Source organism: Mesoplodon mirus, assembly GCF_964341445.2.
Source record: "Mesoplodon mirus genome assembly, chromosome: 9".
Lineage (NCBI taxonomy): Eukaryota > Metazoa > Chordata > Mammalia > Artiodactyla > Ziphiidae > Mesoplodon > Mesoplodon mirus.
The window spans coordinates 54,486,744-54,504,775 of NC_138985.1; the positions used below are offsets into that span (position 1 = coordinate 54,486,744).

Genomic DNA, 18,032 nt, shown 5'->3' on the forward strand with positions numbered 1-18,032 from the left:
ACCCTGAATAAATTCCTGGAAATGACATTCATGTCAGCCAATTTTTCTTCATTATCAACTAGAAAAAAGAAAGTGTGATTACTTTGAATATAATTTATATGTGAGACTCAAAATGACCAGACTCTCCCATCTGAAACACAGATAAACCTTGGACAGTATGTTTGTCTGTCCGGTGTGGTGTTTCAGTAATGTATGTCAAAGCTCCTTGGAGCAGAATAATGTGTGTCAAGGCTCCTTGGAGCAGGGTGATAGACACTGATAGTTGATTAAACCCTTTCTTTCTTACTAGCAGAACTCTGATTTTTTTCAGGGTGACAGTGTGTCCAGTTAAAAATATTTACTTCCTCAGTCTTTAATAAGCAATGGTTTAGCCATGTGACCTGTCAGCAAAATGAAAGTAGATGTTGCTAGGAGAGGCTCAAAGTTTTATGGAAGAAATTTCCTGTTAGCCGTTGGACCTATACCTGTCCTTTATCTTACCTGGAACACTGACATGATGCTAGAGGTGGAGCAGCCCTATTTCAACCGCGAGAACAAGATAATAGCATAGGAAGCCAGAGTGGCCTGGGTTCATGATTGCTTTGGAGGGTAAGCTTACCCAGCTCTGGACTGCCCACTTCTGGATTTGTTGTTATGTGAGGGAAAATAAATTCCTCCTCTTTAAGGTCTTGTTGTTTGGGTTTTCCATTATAAGCACTGAATGAAAGTCCTAATTGATAGAAAAAGATAGGAAAAGTCATTATTTATTTAGCACTACATGTAGAATTTTTTAATAGACAGGGTAAGATGAAAATGGGGGCACAAAATGGAAACAAGCAATGACAAAAAAACACTCTCTAATAAACTTAGTTTTCCTTTAAATACCCAAATATTACAATTAGATTAACAAATCTTTTTGTAATAATTAGATTAAATTCTATAAATTAAATTATATTTACTGGTATAGTAGTTTTCAAATATGTTCACAGGTTCTTTCATACTTCTTTCAAAAGTGAAGCTTAATTCCCCTCACCTAGAGTTTGGACTGTACCTAGTGACTTGTTCTCATGAAGAGAATATAGAAATGCTGTAGTGTGACTTCTTAGAGGAGACTACAAAACATATGCCAGCTTTCTTCTTGCTCTCTCTCTGGGATTGCTCGCTGGGGAAAGGTAGTTATGTCATAAGGACACTCAGCAACTTATAGAGTGGCCCATGTTATGAATAATTAAAGCTCCAGCCAGTTAGGAACTGAGGACTCCTGGAAACAGCCATGTGAGTGAATTTGGAAGCAGATCCTCCAGCCCTAGTCAAGCCTTCAGATGACTGCATCCCTTGTCAGTATCTTTATTGTACCCAAAGAGAGTTTGTGAGCCAGAACCACTCAACTAAGCCACTCCCAAATTCCAGGCCCTCAGAAACTGTACAATAATAAATGTTTGTTGTTTCAAGCCACTAAGTTTGGGGATAATTTGTTGTGCAGCAAAGATAATGACAATAGCTGGGTATAACAGAGCCTACCTAGCACAATGCCTGACACATTTGTAGGTATTATTTGTTGCTTGAATGAGTAAACAGTTGAATCAATATATCTTTTTCACTTAAAGGGTAACATACAATGCTGGTATTATTTTTGTTCCCTGACACCTGTGTTATGTAAGGTTTTTCTGACATGATCATAGGGAGATCAATTGTGAATCTTACTGAGATCTGAACATTGACAATCCTGGAAGAAACATATAGTGAATAAAGCAATGGAACCCTTGAGACATGAATACTGCTCCCAGTTTTATCAGTGATTAGCTGAGAAGCAAGTCACCTAAGCCTTCTAAATCTCAGTTTCACTATCCATAAATTGGGGGAAATAATCCTGACTGGCTTCAAAAGGTAGTCAGTGTGATTATATGTGACAGTGTCATTCTTTTAATTACATTAGGTTTGTAATGTCTATCCTACTTTTTTTTTTAATTAGTTAATTTATTTTTGGCTGCGTTGGGTCTTCATTGCTGCTTGTGGGATTTCTCTAGTTGCGATGAGCGGGGGCTACTCTTCCTTGCAGTGCATGGGCTTCTCATTGCAATGGCTTCTCCTGTTGCGGAACATGGGCTCTAGGTGTGTGGGCTTCAGTAGTTGTGGCATGTGGGCTCAGTAGTTGTGGCTTGCGGGCTCTAGAGCGCAGGCTCAGTAGTTGTGGTGCATGGGCTTAATTGCTCCACGGCATGTGGGATCTTCCCGGACCAGGGCTCGAACCTGTGTCCCCTGCATTGGCAGGTGGATTCTTAACCACTGTGCCACTGGGGAAGCCCTGTCCTTTTTTATTTTTAAGCAATTGAATATTAAATATTTTAGGTATGTATAACATTGATTTTTCTTTCAAGAAGTGATAACTAATAACTGATTTTACTGTGTACCTTTGTAAAATATTAGCATCATTCATAGTAAGCAGTTAGGATTTAAGAGTATGGCAGGATGGTAAGTTATTATATGTCAGATCTCATTTTATTAGCCTGTTGAAATATGATTGCACTTTAAAAAGAATACATAATTATGACTGGCTCCTTTCTCTTTTCAGGACTTAATTTGTAATTATGGTTGGGTGTGTGCCCCTCTTTATGGATGGTTGGGTTTGTGCCCCTCTTTATGGTAACAGTGGTAGTTAAACATACTTAGTAACAAACATACATTTAACCAATAATTTGGTCTGAGTGTAAGCATTTATTCTAGAGCAAAATTACACCCAAGAGCAAGAAAATAAATGGTAGAATACACGTCTTTCTCTTTCAGAGAGGAAGACTTGGGCACAAAAGGGAAGGCTTTATATAATGGAACATCAGAGGTAAAGAATATGCAATTAGAGACAATGCATAATTTGGTGGTGTGACTAACTCCAGAGATAAATATATGAGGATGAGTAAGACAGAGCTTCAGTGTAAGATTCAAGTCTTGATAATGTAGTGGATGAATTATCGAAACTTCCTAGTTTTGTTGTATTTTCTTTCTTGTTCTCTGCTGTTCAGGTGTGACTCTAAATCAGTTGAAACTACTGACTCCTCTAGAGATCAGATTATTTGTGATTTTAGTTGACCCTGGCTACCTCCCATCGTTATTCACTTGAATAGGAAGAAGAAACGTAGAAAAAAAGAGAGAGAGCTTTCTTTTCTGGAGATAGTGTGCTTTTCAACGGAGCTTCTCATCTCATATTGAAACTTCCTGCCAGGTTACAGTATTTTCATTCTGTGGAAACTAAGAGAGCATTTTCCAAACAGTTTTTATTCCTTGCAGCTACATCTTCACAAAATCAACCAAGATTTTGAGACAGGTGGAAAGGCTAGTGTTACTTTCTGGATTGACTGACACATGAAGGGGATAAAGGTGGAGAACGGAGCAGAGGGGGAGATAAAGTAAAAAGGAAAGTCTGGGAAATACTTTTAATCTCAAGGGAAGAAGACTCAGCATGACTCACAACATGTTAGTTTGAAAGCAGAGACTGCCTTGTGAGCACTGAGGAACCAGAGAATACTCAACTTAGAAGGTTGGGCTCCCTGGGGTTACCCTGCGTTTCTCTAGTTTCCTGAAATAAGACTCAGAATATTCCTTAATTATATTCCCCGGTGGCTCAACAAAAGCAGAAAACATTTGTTGTAAGTGGAGTAGGTGATGCTTTAAAATCCGTAAGCAGTAAATTATTTATAAATGTGTTTGTTACCTCTGTGATTGTAAAGAACTGACTTACAAATTTTAGCTGCATAACGTGACACAATTTTTTTCTTCTTTCTTTTAAGTTGTATTTAAATGTTTTTAAATCTAAGAATGGATTGGGGTAGATATTTTGTTGGGTTTCTGTCCATCATCCATTGAGAAGCACTCTATTCCTCTTCCTTTTTCCTCCAGTTCCCATCTAGAGATTTGGTCCTCACAGCCATGTTTATATGATAGGACCCTTCTCCCTTCTTGATTGGATAGAGTTTGATCCTTGAAGGAATCTGAATCAATCACATTCTCTCCTCTGAGAATTTAGAATTGGAAGAGAGGTCTTAGTTTCTCTCTATTGAACACTGAAACTGTAAACCAAACAGGGGCTTGTAACCCAAACGTGTGAACCCAAGATAAGGGGAACTCATTGTACAGGGAGAGAGAAAAATGAAGCAGACTATCTGAGAAGAGAAACGACCCTGAGCTTTGGTGATCTCACAGAAACAGAGAAAGGGGAGAGTGTCATTTTTTAGCTTCTCACAGACTTTTCATGACACCCGTCCCGCAAATGGCCCGACTACTCTTGAGTTCCATGAATCCCTCCACTGTATTCTTATATTAAGTTACACTTGTTATTGTTAAGTTAGTTTGAGTGGGTAATTTTTCCATTCTTTAGTGTGCATTTCATCACTTCAGTTAAGAACGATCTAAATAGTTTTTTTTCATTTATAAGAAGTAAAAAGCATTTTGAAAGCTTTGGTCTGAGGAATAACATAAAACTTATGAAAAACTCAAAAGCTTCAGTCTTTTGAATAAAAAGCAAAATGGCAGAGTAGGAAGCTTCCCACTCTTGTTCTCCCACAGAAACATCGAAAAACAAGCAGAAACAGAATCAATTTTTGAGAACTCTGGAAAACAGTTGAAAGTTTACAGCAACCAAATGAGCACTGAATCAAGGCACTTCAAAATAGTAGGAAGGGCTGCTTTTGCCTTTTGAGGTGGTCCGCACTCTGTAGAGTTTGTTTCTCCCAGGGCCTCTTGCCTTCTGAGATGACCCACACTCTGTCTGTGGCATGTGTATCTCCCTAAAGAAATCTGGTTTCCTGCTTAGTTCTCAGTGCAGAGCCTTCTTGCCTGCCTGCTTATATCCTTCACAAGTGTCCTGTATTAATAAATCTACTTCTTGCTTATCCCTTTGCCTCTCGCTGAATTCCTTCTGTGCTGAGACTTAAAGAACCCAAGTTGCATTGAGTCTTGAGACCAGGTGTGTGGTTCCAGCTGGGAGATTGTGGGTTCAAGTCCAATCTGGAGTGCAGCTGGGTTCGAGTCCCATCTGAGGTGTGATTGGGCTCAGAGTCCCAATCTGAGGTGTGAGGTTTCATCTTTGGAAGGCCACATAAGAAATTGGAAAGAGTGGCTTCCTCCAGAGAGGTGACCAGTTCCCCAACCAGAGATTGAACCTGTGCCCTCGGCAGTGACAGCACAGAGTCCTAACCACTGGACCTCCAGGGAATTCCCTAAAATTTTATAATTTAGTTTATTCATAAGTAATAGAAAAAACTTTGATATCTGTAATGTACATTATGTGGCAAAGTTTATCAGCCCAGCTATTTACCAATCAAATTGATTTTCTGCTATCTTTATTTTATGAAGTGTTCTGCCCATTAAATTCAAAATAGCTGTGAAAAAAAAGTAGGAAGATCCTGTAGTGATTTACTTGTCCTTCCACTGCCTCTACCCCTGCATGGGGACAGTCTTATAAAATGTCAGTTGTCTTAAAGTGGCAACAGTCTTAAAGCAACAGTGGTCATAAAGCTGTTGCAGTCATAAAAAGGCCGCTATCTTAGAACGGCAACAGCCCGTGTTTCCACTGTGGGACTGTTTCCGTTCTGAAGGGAACCCTGTTCACACATTGTTGTAAAATCTGTTCTAATCTGTTGGGGGGTGCTGTGCAATGAATTGTGTCCCCCAAAACTCATATGTTGAAGCACTAATCCTCAATGTGACTGTGAGGCCTGTGAGGAGGTGATAAAGGTTAAATGAGGCAATAAGAGTGAGACTCTCATTCAATAGATTTAGTGCCCTGTAAGAAGAAGAGACACCAGAACTCGTTCTCTCTCTTTCTCTCCATCATGTGAGGACACAGTGAGAAGGCAAACTAAATTGGCAGGTACCTTGATTTTTGAATTTCTAGCCTCCAGAACTGTGAGAGGGAAATTTCTGTTATCTAAGCTCTCCAGGCTGTGGTATTTTGTTACAGCCGCCCAAGCAGACTAATATGGGGACAACCTAAAGGACGGATGCTAGGTGTTCCACTCTGTCTCCCCTAATTCAGAACTCAGGAGAAAGAGCTTGAAAATACTTCAAGCCAAATTAACAAGCCTCAGACACTTGGGGCAGAGATTATGGTTGAAACATACAGTAGACTGTCTAAGGCAAAAACAGGGGAGAGTTTCTTTGGGAAATTAGGACATTTAAAAGCAACTATGTATACGTGGGGATTTAGAAAGCTGTGTACATGCCCAGGGTAAGATACATGCTCAGAAAACACCTGAGAAGACCCTAAGCTTTTCCTTAGGCTGATCCCTTGGCACAATGCAAGCCTGGCAAGTTGAAGATCAGAGCCAATTTGCCAAGACTTGTAGGTTCCTAGCTTTCAGAGAAATTCCTATCTAAACACCAGCTGAACACAAGCTAAGGAACAGAGACTGATGACCACATTGACAAAGAATGCAGTCTTTGCAGTAGTAGTTTGGAAACAACATTGAACAAACTGACTGCTACAGCCTTCAACAACCAAAAAGTAGGAAGCCCTGTGAGAGGGAGAGAATCTGACTTCCAGGTACCATACTACAATAGAAACTAAATAGTTTTCATCAAAAAAATCACAAGGCATACAAAGAAACAAGAAAGTATAGCTCTTTCCAAGGAATGAAATAAAGAGGTAGAAATCATCTCTGAGGAAGTCCAGACATTGGAATTACTAGACAGAGATTTTAAAACAACTGTGTTAAATATGCTCAAAGAACTAATGGAAAACATGGACAAAGAACTAAATGAAATGAGGAAAAGGATGTATGAACAAAATTAGAATATCAATAAAAAGAATTATAAAAAGGAACTAAAGGGCTTCCCCGGTGGTGCAGTGGTTGAGAGTCCGCCTGCCGATGCAGGGGACGCGGGTTCGTGCCCCGGTCCAGGAAGATCCCACGTGCCGCGGAGCGGCTGGGCCCGTGAGCCATGGCCGCTGGGCCTGCGCGTCCAGAGCCTGTGCTCCGCAACAGGAGAGGCCACAGCAGTGAGAAGCCCACATACTGAAAAAAAAAAAAAAAAAAAAAAAAAGGAACTAAAGAGAAATTCTGGAGCTGAAGACTACAATAGCCACAACTTGGACAAACTTGGCTTTACAACAAACCAGCTTTTTGTGCAGAAGACTTCCATTGGGTGATGACATTCCTTAACTCAGATCATAACATTTGTCATGGTTTAGTGTGGTTTAGTGGAAAGATCTTGGACTTTGAAGTAAGATTGATGTGTTTGAATTATAGCTATAAATAAAAATAACAATGACTAACATTACTAACTAAAGTAGAGAAAGCTCTAAGAAGGAAGAACTCAGAGTTTAGGAATTGTCACATAATGTCTGCTACTTACTTGCTATTATATTAGGCACTGTACTAAAGAGTTAACTAACTGATTTATTTTAATCTTCATACCAGCTCTCTGAAGTAGGTGTTATCAACCTTATTAACTGATAAAGAAACTAATCTTAGAGATTAAGCACTTGTAAGTAGTATAACAAGGATTCCAACCCAGTTTTTAAAAACTGCTTTATTGAGGAATAAGTGACATGAAATAACTATATATGCATAAGGTGTGTATATAATATGGTATTTTGACAGATGTATACACCGACGAAACCATCACCACAATCGAGATAGTGAACATATCTATTGCCCCCAAAAGTTTTCTCCTGCCACTCCCCACCCCACCCCATCTCCAAGCAACCACTATTCTACTTTCTGTCACTATGGATTAGTTTGCATTTTCTAGAGTTACATAAACGGAGTCGTACAATGTGTGCTCTTTTTTATCTGGCTTTTTTCACTCAGCATAATTACTTTGAAATGAAGCCATATTGCATATATCAATAGTTCATTTCTTTTTATTGCTGAGTAGTATTCCACTATAAGAATATACCACAATTTGTGTATCCATTCACTTGCTGATGGACCTTTAACCCAATCTGACCTTAAACCGATGCAGCACTCTCTCTTCGGCTCCCTCACTTACCATGTGGTCTTGGGAAACCTAATTATTCTCTCTGAGGCTCAGTTTTTCTCATTGTAAAATGGCAGTAATGTGTTTTTTTGCCACAGGATTGTTATGAGTAAATCAGATAACATGTGAAAGCACTTAGTACTGTGCCTGGCACACAGTAGGTGCTTATAAATATCATTCATCTTTCCCCAGGAAAGAAAAATCTCCAGGAAGGGAATAAGGAAAAAAATATAGCAGTACATGCTTTTCTGGCTCTTTCTTCCTGTATTTTCACCTCATTCTTGAAGATTTCTCACTTTAATTTCCCCTGCTTGCATTTCATCTACACCCCATGAATATGATGTTCCCCTTTTCTCTCTGACCCAAATATGGACACAGACTCTTTCTTTTCCCCAAAACATGACTGAAATAGAGTGATATTTTCACAAAAATTAAGGGATAAATTAAAGGGGCCTAATTACATAAAACTAAGCAGTGTAAAAATAGTCAAGTCTCCTAGATGCCTGCTCCCATTCCAAATAATCCCAGCAAAATAAGTCAGAAAGCTTTTTGTTTTCAATTTTAATTTTGACATAATTTCAGACTTTACAGAAAAGTTGCAAAAATAGTACAAAGAAACTTCATACAACTTTTTCCTTGATTATTGTTTCAAAATTTTAACAACTCAAAATATTTTCTTATTCTTCTGCCTCCAAAATTTAGGCTGAGTGGCTTGACAGAAAATACTCAATTAACTCAATATGGTAATAAATATAACAACAATACCAATTCTAAAAATTGCTTACTGAACCTGATAAGTGCCAATCTACTCAGTGTTGAACTTGGACTATCACCTACTCCTAATCCTATTACTATTATTACATTCATCTAATAGATGAAGATATTGACACATAGAGAGTTTTAGAGTCTTGCCCAAGGTCACACAGATAGAAATCTTGTCCTGTTGAATGCAAATGAAACCAACAAGATTCCTGACGCATGTTTTTAATGCGAATCTTTTAAATGAAGTATCTACAAGCTACAGCCTTTTGGCTAAATCCAGCCCCTAAAAGAGCTTTATTTAGTCCCAGATCTGCTTGTGCTAGGATCACCATCCTCTTATACAGATGAGTGGGCACAACCGGGTCTTCACTCCTTCCTAACCTGGCTTCTGTCTTTCAGTTATCTGGCCATCTTCTCTCACTGACTACTGTGATTTCTTGTCCTGCTCACAGAAAAACACCAGCCTGACTCTAAGTTCCAACTTCCCAAACACCATTTGGTCCTTCTAGTGAGGGTCTCAGGTCTATAGGAAATACTTAAGCGCCCAATAAAGTTGACAGGCAAGGTTAATCTTCACCAAGTGGGGGCATTTCTGGGGCATTTTATGATGACTCACTCCAGACATATTAAATGATAAAACAATACTGTGCGTGTGATCAAAGGCAGCAAACCTGAGGTGGACGTAGTGATGCATTGCTCTGATCTCCCTTCAGGGCTAAAAGAATTATTCCCCTAGCTATTGGGAGTGCTGCCAACAGACAACCCTCAGCTGCCAACCCTCTCAGGGAATTGCCTCGGGTGCAGCTACCTGCCTTAGCTCAAGACCACACCTTCTTTCAGGGCACCCACATCCAGTGACTAATTAGCACAGGGGTATAAAAACCAGCCTCCCAACCTCAACCTGTAATATACTTTAGGTCCGTTCCACCGTCAGAGTTCCCCATGGGGTTGACTAAGGCCTTTGTTAAGACTACATCATAGTTCAGTGTCTCCTTCTGTCCAGTCTTGCTTCTTTCTCTTCCTTTTCACAGGCATTAATCTCAAAAAGTACTCCCTAATAAGCTGTATGTATTCTGACCTCTGTTTCAGAATTTTTTCTCTGGGGAACCCAGCATATGACAAAACCTAAAGCAAGGACATGTCCAAAAATGTGTAGTAGCTACAGGGATTATATCAGAGAAACCAGTCCCTGAGAACAATGTTAGCAGATGACAAAGGGAAAGCAGAATTCTTTCCTTCTGTTTGGGCAGAACTGCCTCTATATACAAACACAGCACTAGTCAGAAGAAGCAATTAGTATTGAAAGAAAAATAATGAGCCATAATATATAAGCAATTTAAATAGAGTTTAAGCAACTGTAAGAGCATTATCAGTCAAGATCGCATTCCTTATTCCCATGTACATTAGACTTTGGTCAAGGATATAAATGATAAGGGGAAAAGACAGGGGTAGGGGTTAAGGATGGAAAGTGGAGGCTGGTAAGTAGGAAGATAACACTTTATAGTTGAAACCTGAAAGATCTAGATGTAAATTGAAGATGGTATACAAAAACAGAATAGAAAGAAACTTCTAGAGTTCAGAAGAACCAGAACTCTAGTTCTGTGAGGAGACCAGAATTTGTACTCTGTATAAAATGTGGAGAGGTTCTAGGGGCAAGAAGCATGCCCATGTGGGGCAGGAAAGAGTTGAAGGATAGAATAAAGATGAGGAAAGTTAACTAGTTTTGCTTCTCATGTGCAAATGGCCATTTATTGTGTTGTTGGTTTTTATCTTTGAAGTACAGACACATCCCCCAATTTATTAACATGAGTGAGTACAAAGCTCCCTAGAGTGTGAGAAAGGAAATGAGAAAAGAGACTGTGCTCCAGCTTACCAAGCTCCCAGCTGACTGAAAGGCCTGTTCCCTTTTCTGCCATTATATGTTAAGTATGTTTCTATGAACTGTTGTGATACTGTTTTAACATTGTTTCTTTAGAAAAATGCATCCATACTTCAAGTTGGATCACCTTAAAATGAGTTTTTGAAATACACCTCACACAGAGATAGGGGACTTCTGGTTTGCTAACATTAACGGTCTAGATGCAGATAAATAAAATTCAGGTGGTAAAACAGTGACTTGCCAAAGGCATCATGATCAAATTAGGCTAAGATTAAAAGTTCATGCACCTTCATTCAGTTTGTAAAACTTCTTTTTCTCTAAGGAGCATTTGTCTTGAAGAGATTATTGGGGAGGGGGGCCAGAGGGGAAGGAACAAACTACCATAATCCAATGAACAGACCACTTTCTTTTCTTTCTCTCTCCCTCTTCTCCTTTGCATTTCTATTTCTCTTCCAATCTATTTCTTTCCTCCTCCCTCTCTTCCTCTTCCTCTGTTTGGTTGGGGGGCAGATGGGGATTTTGTTTTTCTCTTCTCCTTTTTCTTTGTTTTCTGGTCTTTCACTGCTCTCAGTATTTGGCCTGGCTCTTTTGATTTTCTAGTCCTTATTTTTATACCTGCCACTCCTAGTAGAGAAAGGAATGTCACTATTACTATCTTTTTTTTTTTTGCAGTATGCGTGTCTCTCACTGTTGTGGCCTCTCCCGTTGCGGAGCACAGGCTCCGGACGCGCAGGCTCAGCGGCCATGGCTCACGGGCCCAGCCGCTCCGCGGCATGTGGGATCTTCCCGAACCGGGGCACGAACCTGTGTCCCCTGCATCAGCAGGCGGACTCTCAACCACTGCGCCACCAGGGAAGCCCTACTATCATTTTTTAAAAAAACGTTTACGTTCTTAACTCTTTCTGGCTCTGTGCTAAGCATTATAAAAAAGGAAATTGTGTAGACAGTGTGTGACTTCCAAAAATATAATCTATTGTGAATTCCAGCTGTGATTTTATAATACCCTCATGATTCTTGACTTTTGTTGGTTTGTTTCTCAGTCCCATTAAAAATCTGGTGATAGCAATGAATTGCCTCCTTCCAAAAATGTGTAAGTCACAAATATACCCAATTTGCATGCAATTTCAGAAGGTGCAAAAACTCCCTGAACCCCTTCGGAGTTTATGACCTCATATCAAGAACCCTACTGTTGTCTCAATACATTTACAAATATCACACAATTTGAGATAGGAGTGGTATCTTAAAACATAATCCATTTTAATTCACTTCATTAAGAAAATCAATAGGCTGTATATAACAGCCATTTTTTGTGGTTGCAGAGGTAAAAGGGGAAGAAATGTTTTCAAATTACAAGTATATTATAACATTATCCAAAAGGAAAAAACACTTATTGAGTACTGCCTACTGTATACATACCAATTTCCTACATGATACAGCTGTTGTAAAAATTATGTCTACATATGTTACATGTCTACAAATACACTACTATGTACATATGGATTATATATGTATACAACATATGTGCTTGTATAATATATAAAGCATATATGTTAAATTTTCACAACAGCTGTATTATGTAGGCCTCATCAGATAGGGAAATTGAGCTCAGTGAGGTCAAATAGCTAATTCAGGTCACCTGCTAGTGAACAATAGATGAGTATTCTAACCCACATCTAACTCCAGTGCCCCCTTGGAGGATGATTTCTTATTTATCTTTTCTACTTAACACAAAACTTAGCACATAGGAGGTACTCATGGAAGGTTGAATGTTGATTGAATTAAACTGGACAGGATCAAGTACAGAGCCCTGTAGTAGATTCCTGGAGACTAGAGACTGCTCTCCCCACTGCCACCCCCCATTTAATTTCATTTCTTTAGAGAAAAGGAATGGGGCATTCTAATAAGTTCTGAAGAGTAGAGCGGAGTCTACAAAATCGCAGAGAAATGTAGTAATTTTCCTCTGTTCATCAGAGAAATATGTTTCCAGCAGTGTGAGGGTAACAGGCTTGAATGTGCCAATTTTCATTTGGAAGGAGTGTACTGCAAAGTTAATGCAATATTAAGTTGAGGAAACCATTTTCAATTTAGTGAGTCCTTTGAATATTAAAGGAAGCATCCTAACTGAGGCTCCTGAAATATAAAGAACAATTTGAAACATGCCTAGGAGGAAAACACAGCAATTTTAGCATAAGGAAGTTCTCAAATGAAGTCTAATTTTAAAGGAAAAAGAACCTCATTGATTGAAGAAATTGTTCAGAACATATATGTACATATTCTGAGGCTAGCTAATGAAGGAAGCCATAATTTGAAGAGAGTTGGTGAGAAAATGAAAGTAATATCAGAATGTGGGCACCTCTTAGATAGAGGCTGATTATACTTTAAAAGAATGTTTAGGAAAGCTAATAAACACTCAACTAAGTTGAACAGAAAATACATCAGAAGTAACTATAATCTTAGAAGCTAGTCAAGACAACAGAGTAATGGAGAATCAGTGACTGTTTCCTTGATTTAAAAATAAGCCCATCTGTGGGACTTCCCTGGTGACGCATTGGTTAAGAATCTGCCTGCCAGTGCAGAGGACATGGGAAGATCTTTCTGGTCCGGGAAGATCCCACGTGCTGTGGAGCAACTAAGCCTGTGTGCCACAATTACTGAGCCTGTACTCTAGAGCCTGTGAGCCACAACTACTGAGCCCACGTGCCACAACTACTGAAGCCGGTGAGCCCTAGAGCCCACACGCCGCAACTACTGAGCCCACCTGCTGCAACAACTGAAGCCCACGCACCTAGATCCCATGCTCTGCAACAAGAGAAGCCACCACAATGAGAAGCCCATGCACTGCAACGAAGAGTAGCCCCCGCTCGCCACAACTAGAGAAAGCCTGCGCGCAGCAACAAAGACCCAACAGAGCCAAAAATAAAAAAATAAATAAAATAAAAATAAAAATAAGTAAGCCCATCTTGACTTCAGGTCAGGGCAAGATCATGATGTATAGTTTCTGAATTTTTCCAATCTTTTCCTAAAAATATAGTAAATAACTAGAATAGCAAAAGAAAAATTCTACTCACAACATCCTCCAGAAGACCAACCAAAACACCCCCATGAACCTCAGAACACCAGTGGGTGTTGCTTCACCCAAACCACAGATGATGTAGGACCCATACAGGACATGCCTAGGTTTAGCAGCTATGCAGAACTAGTGGAGTAGAAAGAAAAAGTTTTAATGGTTCTATGAACATTGCAGTTCAACAACTGCCAACAAATCCTCAAAAAGAGAAAGTCCCTCCTTGAATGGGATTTTCAGCAAGTGAATATTGTGAGAATCACAGTGAAAAGGAGAAGGTTCCAGACTCTGGTTATGGGTGAGTGGAATAAAAGGTACACAGCTACACACTAAGGGACTATGGAGAGATCAGAAGATACTGCAGTGACTTAAGTGCTCAAAGAACTGAGAAAGATCTAATAAAAACTCCTTTCCTAAGGAAAATGCTACTGTGAAAAGAATTCAGATTGATCAGGACAGGAACTCTGAGGGCAAAGAGAGAAAAGGATCAAACTCTTTGGGGAGAGGTAGGACTCCAGAGAAGGCAGAGCTCAGAAAATGGGTATAACTACACAGAGTGGTTATTTAAATATATATTTGTGTATCTGTCTGTCTATCATCTATCTTTGTGATAACAATAGAGGAGAGAGCTCCTAAGCAGTAAAGATAAGAAAGGTACCATGGTGCCTCTCAATCCCCTACAAGGGAACCACTTTCCAAAAGCACAGTACACTCAAATTGTTTATACGTGAACAACAGAAAAGAATATTGTCAAAAACCAAACATACTATTATTTTTTTAAAAATGGACTAAATAATGCATTCCAGAAAATATACAATCAAAAAGCAGATAAAAACTAAATAATATAACAGAATTATCTAAAAGAACTTAGGAAAACAATAAAAACTATAAAAGAACAGGACCTCCCTGGTGGCACAGTGGTTAAGAATCCACCTGCCAATGCAGGGGACATGGGTTTGAGCCCTGGTCCAGGAAGATCCCACATGCCGTGGCGCATCTAAGCCCATGCGCCAAAACTACTGAGCCTAAGCTCTAGAGCCTGCGAGCCACAGCTACTGAGCCCGCACACCACAACTACTGAAGCCCACGTGCCTAGATCATGTGCTCCACAGCAAGAGAAGCCAGCACAATGAGAAGCCCACACACCACAACGAAGAGTAGCCCCCGCTCGCCGCAACTAGAAAAAGCCTGTGCGTGCAGCAACGAAGACCCAACATGGCCAAAAATGAATAAATAAATAAATAAAATTAAAAGACAGACAATATTTAAAAAAACTATAAAGAATGGCATGTATTAGAATTAGGAAACTCAGAATTTAGAAGGCTAAACATCAGTTGGAGATGGATATGATTCAAAACTGAGCTTAAGTCATTGTAAGGGCTGGTGTGTTTCCAGTTTACCCTTCCTTACTCATAAAATGTGTCCCTTTTTGGTCCCAATTGAGATTTATACATCCCCTCTTCCCTGCATGGCTAAGAACTCCAATTTTCCTCCAGTCCTTTGAAACTATCAAAAGTTTTGCTCAAATTCTCATCTTTTCAGCTACTGTTCTCATATAGGCAAATATCTCAAGGCTGAAAGCAATGCCACGTACCAGGCTCTGGGATTCCCTTATTTTCTGGATAAAATCCCCATAAATCCTCACTTCCTGAGTGAGGATTCTTCAAATACCTTCACATTATTCTGAAACAACCTAGTCCACCATTGTCAGAAACAGAATTTGGGAAATAAAGTTGACAAAGGAGGAGAAAGAAAAAAGGGGAAAAAAAAGGATTCGAAAGAAAAAGAATACAGAAGACAGGAAAAGAAGATTCAACATAAGTACAATTTATGTTGGAGGGGGAAAATAAAAGCAATAGAACAAAACAAATACAAAAATCCATAATGCAAGGTTTTCTTAAAATTAAAAAAAATCGAACATCTGTATTGAAAGAGCACACCATCCATGGTCCATTGGAAAATGAACCCAGAATTGTCAACACCAATACATTACTCTGGTAAGACTGGACAACAAAGAAAAAACTCTGGATGTTCAGGCACAAAGATCAAGTCACTTATAAAGGAAAAATAAAATCATATATTCATCAGATTGATCCACAGCATAGGACAGTAGGGAAACATATTTAAGATAACCAAGGAAAGAAAATATCAAACAGTGATTTTTATACATACCCAAACTTGCTTTTAAGTATAAAAGTTACAGAAAAACAAAGCAGTTGTGAACATGCACGAACTCATGGAATGTTGCTCCTTGGGAAATCTACCTAGAAAACCATCTTCAGACAACCAACAGATCATAAGAGATGCTTCAGCTAAGTGTCAGGCACATAATAACTTGCCAATAAATGTTAATTTAACAAATGGATAGATATATGGATACATGGGTTAAAGAATAAACTTAACGTATTTCAGGATATACCTGAGGGAAAAGGAAAGGGTCATCCATATTACTAGTTACCAGAGAGCTAGGAATATGAAGTCAAAGAATCTTAGTTCTGAGAAAATTTTTTTAGATCAAGATGAATAAACCGTGTCAAAGATTTGCCCAAGACGCACAAATGGACCATGGATGAGCCAGGAAATAGATCCAGAGTTTTCTGATGCTTAGTGAAGTTCTCTTTAAAAACTCATGCACGAGGACTTCCCTGGTGGTCCAGTGGCTAAGACTTTGCACTCCCAATGTAGGGGGCCTGGGTTCTATCCCTGGTCAGGGATCTAGATCCCACATGCCACACTAAGAGTTCACATGCTGCAACTAAAAAATCCCACATGCTACAACTAAAAGATCCCTTGCACTGCAACTAAGACCGGGTGCAGCCAAATAAATAAATAAAATAAAAACTCATTCACTGGGCTTCCCTGGTGGTGCGGTGGTTGGGAGTCCGCCTGCCGATGCAGGGGACACTGATTCATGCCCCGGTCCGGGAGGATCCCGCATGCCGCGGAGCGGCTGGGCCCATGGGCCATGGCCGCTGGGCCTGCGCATCCAGAGCCTGTGCTCCGCAATGGGAGGGGACACAACGGTGAGGGGCCCACGTACCGCAAAAAAATAAAAACAAAAAAAACCTCATTCACTGACAAAGTGTAACCTTTAAATAGCATTATTCATTTTTCCCCCCAAAATAAACTAGTCCTGTTTTCTGTATCCCATAGTAAAATGTTTACTGAAAACTGGGCCACAACATTTCTTTCATCAACTTCAAAAATTTACAACAACAATTTATTTATTATAGAAAAATTAGGGGGCTTCCCTGGTGGCGCAGTGGTTGAGAGTCCGTCTGCCGATGCAGGGGACATGGGTTCGTGCCCCGGTCCGGGAAGATCCCACATGCCGTGGAGCCGCTAGGCCCGTGAGCCGTGGCTGCAGAGCCTGCGCGTCCGGAGCCTGTGCTCCACAACTGGAGAGGCCACAACAGTGAGAGGCCCGCGTACCGCAAAAAAAAAAGAAAAATTAGGGAAAAATTCACTTACAATCTCATCATCTTTACCTTTTATTTTCTTGAGCATTGCACGATTTCACGTCATTTAACATCATAGTGTAACTTTTGCCTGTCCCTAATTTATTCTCCCTTTATATTTGGTTGATATAAATCTTAAACTTGCCAAGCTGATTAGTTACAGCTCCTTGATACCTCTTGAAACCTGAAGGCAGTGTCATCAGATGGGGTTTTCATTGGGTGGGGAAAAAGAGGAAATGAGAGTGGGAGAGGACTGCTGTGTGCTGAGGAGAAAGTAGCCATGAGTAAGTAAACTGGAGGTAAATATGTTTGGCCTTATAGATCAGACCTCTCTCTTCCCCAGAGCCACATCCAGTTTTGGCATCTCCATATGGTATTGCCATGGTCCAACAGAGCTAGGGGGCCGCGTTCATAGCAATGCCTAAGAGACATGGTGACCGGAGGCACTACGTAGCAGAGGGCAGCCCCAGGTGTTGCATATATGATGCAAAAGCAAGTAAGATCACATCTAGGAGAGCTTCTGCTGACAGAGCAGATTTTCAGATTTTGTTATGTCAGATATATCCCCAATCCTAAATAAGCCCCTTGGGGAGGAAATAAAAACTTTCTTGATTTTGTGATAGAGAGATAGGGGCCAAAGATATTTAGTTTGAATATTAATGTGTATTGTGTATCTAGTTATTGAACTAGTACAAATGGATTAGTCTCAGATAGTTCATAGAATTAACTTAAAATTTTACTAATAGCAATAAATTTCTGATAGTAGACTGGGTTCTATTGGGTTCAATTCCCAGCTCTGTCACTAGCCACCAAGTCATTTAAGAAAGTTATTTCACCTCTCTAAGCCTCAGTTTTCTCATAAAATGTGAAAAGATAATAGTACCTAACTCATAGGGTTGTTGTGAGAACATCATGA

The 18,032-nt window shown here is 39.7% G+C and overlaps 1 long non-coding RNA gene across 2 annotated transcripts in view; it reads left to right on the top strand.

Moving 5' to 3' along the window:
* Window positions 1-18,032, top strand: part of LOC309810683 — a 111,427-nt gene that overhangs the window by 1,777 nt on the left and 91,618 nt on the right. The window lies entirely within an intron of this gene.